At 45.7% G+C, this 12,106-nt stretch overlaps 1 protein-coding gene across 1 annotated transcript in view; it reads right to left on the reverse strand.

Moving 5' to 3' along the window:
- CELF2 (CUGBP Elav-like family member 2) overlaps positions 1 to 11,523 on the reverse strand; it is a 504,997-nt gene extending 493,474 nt beyond the window's left edge. The window contains exon 1 of the mRNA XM_032350036.1: positions 11,389 to 11,523. The gene's annotated coding sequence lies outside the window, so the exon portion shown is untranslated. The remainder of the gene's footprint in view (positions 1 to 11,388) is intronic.
- Positions 11,524 to 12,106: the final 583 nt, after the last annotated feature.

Genomic DNA, 12,106 nt, shown 5'->3' on the forward strand with positions numbered 1-12,106 from the left:
AGTGGGCCCAAGGGAAAGGTGTTCCTGGGTCGGAGACAGTCCAGCCATCCCTCCCTTACTCGTTACATACTTTCTCTTCTTTCCAGGGGCCAAGGCCCAGTACAGCTTAGGCCCGCTGAGCACAGAGCATCTGGAGAAACATATATTCTCTCTTGCTGCCTTCTCTAGTTCAGTTTCCCTACTGCTGTCTAGGCTGCCTTGGCTCTGGAAGGTCTAAAACTCACTGGAGCATATAGAGTCTTTTGGCTAACCTAGGAGTCAGCAAACCATGGCCCGTGTGCCAATCCAGCCCACTGCGTGTTTTTGTAGAGTTTTATTGGAATCCTGCCATGCCCATTCATCTGTCTATTGTCTCTGGCGGCTGCTACCATGGCAGAGTTGAGTCGTTTTGACAGAGACCATACGGCTCATCAACAAAGCCAAAAATAAGTTACTAACTGGCCCTTTATGGAAAAAGTTTGCCAACCCTTGGTTTAGACCACTGTAAAATGGAGCTGAAATATTCAGTATTTGGTTACCTGTGGCTGAAACATTCCTGACAAACAGACTGAGGTTTCAACGTGAGACTGAGCAGAAGTTATTTGGGACCATCTAGATTAGGTTTGGGGGAGAAAATGGATATTCTGCGTCGTCTGGCCCAACTCAATGGATTGATACATATTGGGGTTTTGAGACAATGATACATTTAATTACAAACTATTATTTTCCTTCAATTTGTCCTTGTTTTTCTCAGGCCATGAGGGTCTGGATCTGACAGAACTGGCAGAACGGGAGCTAAGTATTATAGAACGTTCCAGCATCCCCCCTACAGAAAGAATCCCAAACAAATGGTTTTCAGAATCCTCAGCTGAGAGAATGATGGGACGCATCTTGGTCCCAGTCTCCTCAGTCCCTCTGGAAACTTATACATGAAAGGTAGCCATGGTCAGTCTCAGGACCCCAAATATTCTTGGGCTCCCTGACCATAATGCCATTGAATGGCGCCCAATCTTAGTCTCCGTCTCTATGTAAAAGAACTACATTGGTTATGTCACTCAAATGTGCACCTTTCATAAATACCCAGCACAGTAGGCCTTCTGATAGGCACGTGATTTCTGCTTTCATGGAAGTTACTCTACAACCCAAAGGAACAGATAAGAAAATACAAACACACACACACATTCCATTCTGCACAGCAAAGGAAACCATCAACAAAATGAAGGGCAACCTACCAAATGAGAGAAAATATCTGCAAAGGATGTATTTGATAAAGGGTTCGTATCCCAAATATACAAAGAACTCATACAACTCAATAGTAAAACACCCAAATCACCCAATTTAAAAATGGGCAGAGTATCTGAATAGATATTTTTCCCAAAGAAGACACACACATGGCCCACAAGTACATGAAGAGGTATTGAACACCACTAACCATCAGGGAAATGTAAATCAAAACTATAACGGTATCACCTCGCGGCCGTCAGAATGGTCATTATCGAAAGGACGAGAAACGACAAGCGTTGGTGAGGACGTGGAGAAAAGGATACCCTTGTGCATAGTTGGTGGGAACGTAAATCGATACAACCCTAGTGGAAAACATTAGGAAGGTTCTTTTAAAAGTTAAAAATAGGGGCGCCTGGGTGGCTCAGTTGTTAAGCATCTGGCTTTGGCTCAGGTCGTGATCCCAGGGTCCTGGGATCGAGCCCCGCATCGGGCTCCCTGCTGCTCGGGAAACCCGTTCTCCCTCTGCCTCTCCCCTGCTTGTGTTCTCTCTCTCACTGAGTCTCTCTCTGTCAAAAAAATAAAAAATCTTTAAAAAAAAAAAAGTTAAAAATAGACTGAATGTAAAAATAGAAAAATAAAAAATACAACCCAACAATTCCACTTCTGGGTACTTCTCCAAAGAAAATGACAACACTGATTTGGAAAGATATTTGCACCCCCGTGTTCACCGCAACATTATTTACAATGGCTAAAATGTAGAAACAACCCAAGTGTCCTATGGACAGATGAATGGATAAAGAAGATGTGTGATGTACACACACATGCACAAACACACACACACACACCATACAGACACAAAACGGAAACAGAATGGATTATACCTCAGCCATAAAAACGAATGAAATCATGCCATTTGTGACAACATGGATGGACCCAGAGGGCATTATGCTAAGTGAACTAAGTCAGACAGAAAGACACAGGAGCTCACTTATATGTAGATTTTTTTTTTTTTAAAGATTTCATTTATTTATTTGACAGAGAGAAATTACAAGTACACTGAGAGGCAGGCAGAGAGAGAGAGAAGGAAGCAGGCTCCCTGCTGAGCAGAGAGCCCGATGCGGGACTCGATCCCAGGACCCTGAGATCACGACCCGAGCCGAAGGCAGCGGCTCAACCCACTGAGCCACCCAGGCGCCAAAAAACAAACAGGGGCCCCTGGGTGGCTCAGTTGGTTGAGCAACTGCTGTTCAGCTCAGGTCGTGATCCCAGACTTGCAGGATCTCGTCCCGCCTCGGGCTCCCAGCGCCTTGGGGAGTCAGCTTCTCCCTCTGACCTTCTCCTCTCTCATGCTGTCTCACTCATTCTCCCTCAAATAAATAAATAAAATCTTTAAAAATAAATAAATAAAAATAAAAAAATTAAAAAACAAGCAAATGAGAAAAAGCACCAAACCCAACTCATAAATACAGAAAACAGACCTATGGTTGCCAGAGGTGGGGGGAAGGGGTGCTGAGGGGGGATGGGAATGGGAGAAATGGGTGAAAGGGCTCAAAAGGGACAAACTTCCCACTATAAGACACAGAAATCCCAGGGATGGAATGTAGGGCACGGACACTACAGTTAATAATTCTGTACCGCATACTTGGAAGTCGCTAAGAGAGTAGACCTTCCAAGTTGTCATCGTAGGGAAAAACGATCCTATAAATGGGACCACGCTGATGGATGGCCGTGAACTAGGCTTACGGTGGCGATCACTCCACAAGGCCCACAAACACCGGACCATGTCCTGCATTAATTATGCCCACTTTCCAACAGTCATTTAAACTGCATCCCCGCAGCGTCAGAACTAAATGTCGAGGGAGCTCTCGAGAGGCAAGTGGCCGATCTGAACGGGGTTATCAGGCCAAGTTACACTCAGGAGCTCCGGTTAGAACAAACCTTCCAAACACCTGTGTTTCCTGGGGAAGAAGGCAAGAGCAGGGGAGCTCGGCGGCACTCGAGAACGGTTGTGATGGTCCATAACGATGCTAAATGACAGCAGGGAAGAAAGGTCACGTGCGGAGTCTCAGAAGGAGCACTAAGTGCACCACGTGTAAATACCAACCTTGAATGAGGGCAGTGTTTTTTCCAGTTTACAAAAATCTTTCACTTACCCACCAGGAAACATGATAAAATATATAGAGCTGCCGTTTCCACAGGCCTGTGACAATTTTTTTCTGGCTTAGACATTTGTGTCTCTATAAGAATGAAAAACTAGGGCAATGAAAAACGAAACTGGAGCTCCAAAGCCATCGTTACCTGATGCACCTGCAACCTGGAAAGATTGCCATATCCAGCCCCGCAGGACCGTCCTCTGATGGCTAATGTCAGTACGTGTCAGCAAAGCTCATCCCTGGAACAGGTGATTTACATTAGAGCCCTGGTTTGGAGACAGAACATCTGAAAGCAGGTTTGTGGTTGAGGCCATCAACTCTACAGAGGGATTGGGAATAAAACAGCCTTGAAAGAAAATGAGGATCAATAGAAAGAGAATTGCTTTGCCGCGAGAAAAACTAGACAGTGCAGGAGAAGGATGCCTAGGACAGCTCGGAGGTGGCTCCTGCGGGAGGGGGCCTCTTTGTTCTACGGCACATTGATCATATAATTTTATAGCTGCGGGTCCTTAGATATAATCTGGTTCACTTTCCTATTTGACAAAGGAGGAATGTACGCACGTCCGTGCAAATACCGGCTCCGCCAAGAGCTCTCTCTGCTGATACAAAGGATGCCAGCGGATGGGCAGATGAACCTTCCCGTCTTCTGGGAGTTCTCCGTTCCGCTAACGGAACTGAGATGTACATAAATGTCGCGGGAGAGGAAATGTGTACTTGCATTTGAGGATCTGAAGTTTCGATTCAGTGCTATGATTACTAAGGGGAAGAAAAATCTTCCTGTTGAGAAGAGAGTGGGGGTGGGGTGGGGGGGTTGGGGTGGCGGTGGGAAGGCGCAGAGAGGGGTTTAGTGAGAATTCTCAGCTGAAATTGGAAAGTATCCAACCTGGGTCAGGACTAGGCAGGGCTGGAGACACAGTAGGAAACACGACAGACAGCCCATGTCTGTGAATAATATGGTGTTGCGGGGGTGGAAATTTTTTTTTTTTTAACTGGCTTGAAGATAGGAGAGTGATCAATGGATCTCTCTAGGTACCCTCTCTCTCACTGCATCAAAGAGGAGAGGCGAGGTTAAGCAGGGGCTTTGCATGAGAATGGACGGGAAACCTGTACCCTGAGCCCTCTCCTTAAGCATCCTCTACAGCTGTGATTCCAGGATTCTGACCCTTTGAGCCTGAACACATGTGTGGGAGTGTAGGCAGGTAAGTAGAACATTCTGCTTTCTCTTCCCAAATGTTGGACTAAAAGTGGCATGTGATCCTTCTCTATTTGGGGAAAACAGCTTCACTGTGGTCTCTGACCTTTAAGAGAAGTTACCTGATCATAGGAGGAGTTTTTTCCTTTGTTCTTTTCTTTTCTTTTTTTTTTTTTTTTTAAGATTTATTTATTTACTTTAGAGAGAGGTGGGGAGGAACAGAAGGAGAGGCAGAAAGAATCTCAAGCAGATGCCATGCTGAGCGTGGAGACTTATACGGGGCTCGAACTCACCACCCTGAGATCGTAACCTGAGCTGAAACCAAGAGTTGAACGCCCAACTGACTGGGCCACCCAGGCACCTCCACTGTGTTTCTCCTAACAGGAGATTCAAATGATCTGGATTTGTTGGTTTTCTACTTGATAATTTGCTAGTTCAGCCCACAAGTGAAACAGACCCACCCAGGATGGAGGGTCGGAGAACATAACTTCACCTGAGCATTTCTCTACCGACTCTTTGTGTCAGTGGAGTGGAGACAATTCATGAGAGGATTTTTGTTTTGTTTTTCAATGCTGGAATGAGACAGAAATGTGATGTCAGCAGCATCCAAACCACAGATAACAGGATTTCTCTACTTTACATTTTGATGTGATTTTATAATAACCTTTGTCATTATTAGTTATGTCATGGGCTACATTAGTCATGCTTTGTGAAAAAATAGATTGTTCTCCAATATAATAAATTATTTAAAAGGCCCAGGTCTTGTATTCACTTTTCATAAACACATAATTCATTCTACCTTGAGAATTATTACTGGATGTTCTATTTTTGTAGCCTACATCCCCCTGCTCTGAATTTTTTTTTTTTTTTTTTAAGTACCCAGCAGTAACTGGGTCACGATTCTTCAGACTTCCCTGAGGGAAAAAGAAGAATGATGTGGTACACATTTTTCCCATCTGAGACATAGTTAAGTTAAGGCAACATGCTTCATCAAGTTACCAATGTACCAAAAAAAGGTGCTATGTCAGGACAGTATATGACATCATCTCATAAGTGCTCTGGCTCTTCAAAGTTGAGTTAGCCAAACCCAAGTCAACTTTATGGCCAGTGGGAGTAATAGCACCACCACCTACGTCATAGGGCTGTTGCAAAGATCCAATGAGCTTTTAAATATAAAGCGCTTAGCATAACGCCTGGCACAGAGAAAGCACGAGTAATTCTTCTGTCACCCTCAAAGAGGACTAATCCCTGATCTACAGAAGGCCAGCCTACCCTCAGTGGACACCCACAGAGCTTCGCCATAACCTCTCCCCACTCCAGGCATCTCCAAGAGGTCACGTCACGGGAGCTGACGAGTCTCTCCACATGGCCTTCATTCAAAATTACAGAGCATGTTTTCCTCTGTGAATGCGGAATTCATCTTGGGAGATGTATCAGGCATGTGAAAAGGGAGTGTCTCCTAGATGAACTAGAGCAAAAGCAATGAGAAAGAAAGAAACGAGGCCAAGCAGTTACTTAAAACATGTTAGGATCTGGGCTATTTTTTTCCATCAACATGTGCTGTTCTCATTAATGGGAATTTCTCACACACTCCGTAGGGGAAAAGGCGAAAGTGTATCTTGTTGTACTGTTATGACTCATCCAAACATTTAAGGGATATGATAACCCCTAAACTTCCTCCAGACTATAATCACATCTTTGTGAGGTCACATGCTCGTGACCTAAGACTTCTCTGACCTTTGAAATATCACTAAGCCTCCTTTAAATTTTTTTCCCCCAATCATGAGGCAAGTTTATAATATGCACTTTGTCATATGAGATTTGAAAACATCTGTCAAGGCCACTTCTATTTTCTTGTGAGTCAAAGCATTAGCCTAAATAATAAATAAGAGGTGGACTATGGCCAATGGGCCAAATCCAGGTCGCTGCCTGTTTTTGTAAATAAAGTTTTATTTATCACAGCGGAGCTCAGTCATTTGCATATAGCCTAGGGTTACTTTCACCGCCACCTTGACAGAGTTGAGTAGTTAAGTTACAGCAGAGGTTGTGTGCCCCCCCCCCAAACCTGAAGTATTTACTCTCTTTGCCAATCCCTGATCTAGATCATTCTCTTGTGTAGAAAGAATAAATTCTGCTTGAACAGTAGGTACCTATTTGATTCCCAGAGAATTTAGAAACGTTCCATGTTATCAAATCCACTCACTTTGTGGGTTAGAGCAGGAATGAGAACCTGAAGGTGAAATGATTCAACTGGGAGCCAGGAGTCATTCATTCATTCCACATCACACAGCCCCACCACTGTGATAAATACTGTGGCATTTGGGTGTGAACAAAACACATAAAGCCTCTGGCCTCACGGAGTGTAAAACTGATGAGGGGGAGACAAACACTGACCACTTCATTGTTTCTTCATTAACTCATGCGTTATCTGTTATGTGTCAGGAAATACCTTGGGCACTGGTGTACTCAGTTATCACACAAACCATATATTCTAATGGCGGAAGAGAGGGAATGAGTGAGTACGTATGGAAATAGCAGGTATTGGTAAGTGCTACCAAGAGAATATTAGTTGAACTATATGAAATTAAGATTTTTATCGGCCCCAAATGGCTACATATGGCAATTTTATATAGTTCCGTCTATCAGGGAGAAATGCTAGCAAGTGACTTTGGGCAACTTTAAATTAAGGCGGTCAGAGAAGGCTTCTCGGAGGAGGAGGCACTTGAGCTAAGAGTTTCATGACAAGCAGCCTCTGGCCCGGCAAACAGCTCAGGAGAAGATTTCCAGGCCAGGAAAAAGAGTTGCTGATGCAAATATCCTAAGGCCAAATTAAGCTTGGCTTGTCTGAGGAGGAGAAAGCAGACCAGAGAGGTTGGAGGAAGACGAGGTGTGGGAGAGAGGGAGGAGGTAGGCCGGAGAGGTAGGGGAGGGTTCGGTCAGACGCGGTCTTGTAGGTCAGGATGAGGACACCGGCTTTTAGGCGACGAGTAAAGGGGAAGCTTTTAAACAGCAAAGTTACAGGATCTGATTTATGGCTTTCGAAGTGTTCTCATTCCTCTCGTGTGGAAAGCAGACTTATAAGAGCATGAATGGAAGCCGAGAAACGTGCTGGGAGGTAGTGCGGGGTTCTGAGCAAAACAAAACCACAGCGAGGGAAATGGAGGGACGCGGAGAGTCCGTGTCTGCGAGCTGAAATCAACCAGAGCTGGGGATCGTGACGATGGAACTAAGAGAGAAAATGAGGGACTGCGAGATGCGCAGCTTTCTGATTTGAGTACCTGGCTGGACAGCCCTGTGATTCCTACGCCTGTGAGTACCGGAAAAGAGCCAGGTCTTGGGGGAGATGATAGGGGGAGATTATATAGTTTGCAACCTTGAGTCATCTTTGGGACATACAGCTGGCTACGCTGAGGAGACGTGTGGGAGCTCTGAGCGCTGGTCTGGGCTGAGTGTCTTAAATCGGGGTAGGAGGGATGGGGAAAGGGAAGAGAAGGTGCCCCTCGGAAGATAGGGTATTCGAAGCTCCGCCCAGTTAATTCCCCTCAACTGTCAACGTCTTTCCCTCAAGAAGCATCAGTGACTATTAAATCCCGGATCAATCATATGGCCAGGATTGTTCCTTTCATTGTCACTTCTTTTCTCCTCCTCTGTGTGCTGGGAATATTTTTTCTTGATTTAGAGGATTTTGATTCTCTGAGTGATGCTTTTGTGTTTATGCATTCTTGATGGTCAAGAAGGGAATCTTCCTGTTGAAAATGATTGGCGTGTGTTTTGGTGGAAGTGATGCCTTTTGAAGTAGACACTATTGAGGACAGCCCACGGCACCCTTCCCAACCTTGATTTTTCCATTTGACAAAAAGGACCAAAGATGGAAGGACATCGAATGTGCAGTTCTTGAGAAAGGTTTATGACCGAACTTGGGGGCCCACCACCAGGTCTTGTGCTGAAACACTGAAATGTGATGTAAGCAGACTTAACAATCGTGCATTGTGATCACTTTCCAGGAGCAAGAGGTGCGGCAGAACTCTAGGTGCATGGCCTGGAGCAAACGCCTGAAAATACTCCAGATTACGCGAGTCCGAAAGCCTGTCCCCTAGCATATACCAAGCATTCTGCTTATCTGTTAGTCAGACAAGGCCAGCAATGGTGCTCCCTTTCTGTACTGAAATGGGCGCTCTCACATCTGGATTTCTCTAGCATTTTATTGGCATAACTCCTATCAAGCACAACCCTGTACATTAGCACACACCTCTTCATTCTCCTGCTAGATTATCCTATTTATAAGGTCATGTTATATTGTTGCTCCTCCCACATATGCTAGGCAGCCACTTACTGCTGGCCAGCAAATGGTTCAATGAATCAGAAATTAGCCAAAAGGATGCCTCATTATACACAACTATGGAATTTAAAATGCAATCCATAAACACTAGTCCCTTTATAATTCCTTACCCCAGAAAAGGATTAAACACATTTAAAAGCTGATGGAATAATGCCTGCCAAGAAGAGGTGTGGACAGAATGAACTTGGAATACCCCAAGAGGTCAGTGTAAAAATGATGCCCTTTCTCAGGCCTTGCCGGTCTAAGTTTGTGAAGCTCTACTCATTCTAGGCATAAAATCAAGTTCAGTATGTTAGGCACACATTGAGGGGAAAGAAAACATTATCACTGAGTTTTTAATGGGTTAAGCCCCGGAATATTATTAAAAAGGCCTTTGGAGGGCTGCATTGCCACAATTTATAACCGTGGTCACACACATTCCTGAGATAGAATTCACCTTATCCACTTGTGCAATAATGTTAATAAGTTATTCATCCAAAACAATGTTTTTAAAAGCACTCTTAAGACATATTTCAACTTTAAAAGTAGGTTACTAATCCAGTTAAAGAAAAAGGACAATAAAATTTATTTTAATAGCTACATCAAAAGAACATTTACAGAGGTACTTTGCCATCTCTCCATTAAAATTAATTTTAAACCGACAAGCAGAAGAAAGTATCACAGACAAACCTGTAAAAACGTGCATGCCCTTTCATCTAGAAATCCTGGGAACATTTAATGAAAGCAAAAAGCTATACGCGCGGATCCTTCAGTAACCTTTCTAAAATGTCACCTACTTCGGGAACCCTTTACTGATGTTCCGAATGGACAGTCTGCCTCCTCTGGAACCCCAGTGATCTCTTGTACCTTTCCTGTAGCATTTTACCTGGGTCTCACCTGCTTCTGAACAATGGACTTCTTCCTTTAGCGACTCTAAATACCTCAACAGGTACATGAACAATAAATACTACATCTCAATATGTTGTCCTTTAGTAAGAAAATAAAAAACACCCTGCCCTTTTCTTACTCTTCAAAAAAGTTAAATACTATCAACATATCACTAATAGTATAAGCATCCCTTTTCAAAAGAGTTGTTTCCAAATAAATAAATGAGTTGAAAAGCCTACTTAGCTCACACACACACACACACACACACACACAGACACACACTTTTACATATATATACTGAGCTATCAGCACAAAGATGTTCATTGTGTTGTTGTTCATACAAATCAAAGACTGGAAACAATCTAAATCTTCAACGGAAAAAGTAAGTAATTTAGTAAAATGAGGTATATCAACATCGTGGCGCCTTATTTAGTTACTGAAATTATGGTTACGAAGAGTAGGCAGAAACTTGGAAATACGTTTGATAGTTAACTAGAGAAAGCAGATTTTAAAACAGCACGGACTATATGACGTACCTATATAGCGTGAAGTTCTCAAAAACAAGATGTACGAATCTTAAATAAGGAAAATAAACTGAAGATGGGCCCTTTTTTCTTTTATTTGCTCTTTTCCGGTATGCTGTTGCTTTTAAAAAATAATAAAATGAGACAAACACTAAGGGAGCACTCTTAAAAGGCAAATAAGTAATCGCTAATTAATACAAGATAAATGTCAGGAAAAAGAGGTCCCAGGAAGGCACACACTTCTCTTCCTTCTTTGGGTCTTGGTTTAGTTCCATGTTTTTTGGGGGGGGGGGGTTGTTAGGCATTTAGGCATTTGGGACAGCACGACATCATGTAGAACGACTTTTGATAAAAATCCCTCAATTTAACACTTTCCTATTTCAAAAATTGACCCAAATGTTTTTTGTTGTTCTTGTTGTTGTTGTTTTGTTTTGTTTTCTGGGAAACAGCATTTGGTGTTCGGTGAAACCTGGGATTCAGCATGAACCCTACCAAGGGGTCAACTCAGACCCAAGTTGGGGTGATGCATGAACCCCGCCCCTGCGCTGTCCTTGCATTCTCAGTTTCCTGGGCCTCTGAGAGATGAAGAGGTCGGAGTTCACCTTTTTAGGGTCAGTCGGAGAAGACCTCAGCTCATCAATTGTACTCATTCAGTTTTAGGGTCTGCTGAGCCTTTCCTAGGGCTGGCTCTGCCGAGGTAGACCCCGGCAAGGGGAGGAGGGCCGGTGAGAGGAGGAAGGAACCCACGTCTCCCCAGACTCCCGCAGCAGGGACACCGTTTTCTGGAAGAAGTCCCCGCAGCGGGGGGCACAGCCCGGCTCCCGACCGAGCGCCCCGGGGACGCAGGCGCGAGCGTGGGCGCGGGGTCGGTCCGCGGGGGAGCCGGGGGCGGCCCCCCAACTTCGCGAGCCCGGGCCCCGCCCCGACGCCCGCACCCCGCCCTGCGGACGAGGCCTCCCCGCGCCTCCGGGGCGCCCGGGGCTGGGCGCACAGCCCGTCCCGCCAACCGGCCCCGCGCGGACGGCTCGGAGCGCACGGGCTCCCCCGCGGGCGGGGACGCACGGGGCGGCGAGCGGGGACGGCCGGGGAGAGAAAGAAAAGCAGGCCTACCTTCAAACTTTCCAGGCTCTGAGTGGCTCCGAGTCGGAGATTAGGGACACCATGGTCTAGGGGCGGGAGGCGAGCGCAGGCCCCGGGGCGGGGAGCGGGGCGAGGGGGCTCGCGGCGGGCCGGGCGGGCGGCGGGGGGGCGCCGGCTGTGCGCAGCGCCCCGGGCCGGTGAGCGCGGGCGCGTCCCGGCCGCTCTCCACCCCCACGGCCACCCCGCGCTGGGTCCCTCCCAGGCCGGGCTCAGTTCTCCGCACCACCTTCTCAAGCCCCTGTAATCTGCTCCGACTGATCAAATGTGACCTTTTTGTAGCCCACTTTATTCCAAGCACAGCTCTCGGTTAAATCTCTCTTTATTAACACCGTCCTCCTCGGCTTTCTTTTGGAACAAACACAGATCAAGCCCGAAGCCTCCAGACTTCACCAGCAATCATTTACAGATTACGGCGAGCTGCAGGCAGCCTCCTCCTCTGGGGCACTCCTCCTGCCTCGCAGATTTTTGCTTTCACATTCCTGTCAGAAGACTGGTTAGTTTCCTTCTTCCTCGTGAGTGTGTGTGTGTGTGTGTGTGTGTGTGAGTGTGAGTGTGTGTGTGTGTGAGTGTGCGCGGCTTGGGTTCTGGGACACGAGCATCCGTCTCAGAGCTTCCCTCAGAGTCTGGAACGACATGACTGCTAGGATTTGTTTTTTCAAAAAATAATTTGGAATCGAGCTGTTAACAA

This window comes from Mustela erminea, chromosome 6, assembly GCF_009829155.1.
Source record: "Mustela erminea isolate mMusErm1 chromosome 6, mMusErm1.Pri, whole genome shotgun sequence".
Taxonomy (NCBI): Eukaryota; Metazoa; Chordata; class Mammalia; order Carnivora; family Mustelidae; genus Mustela; species Mustela erminea.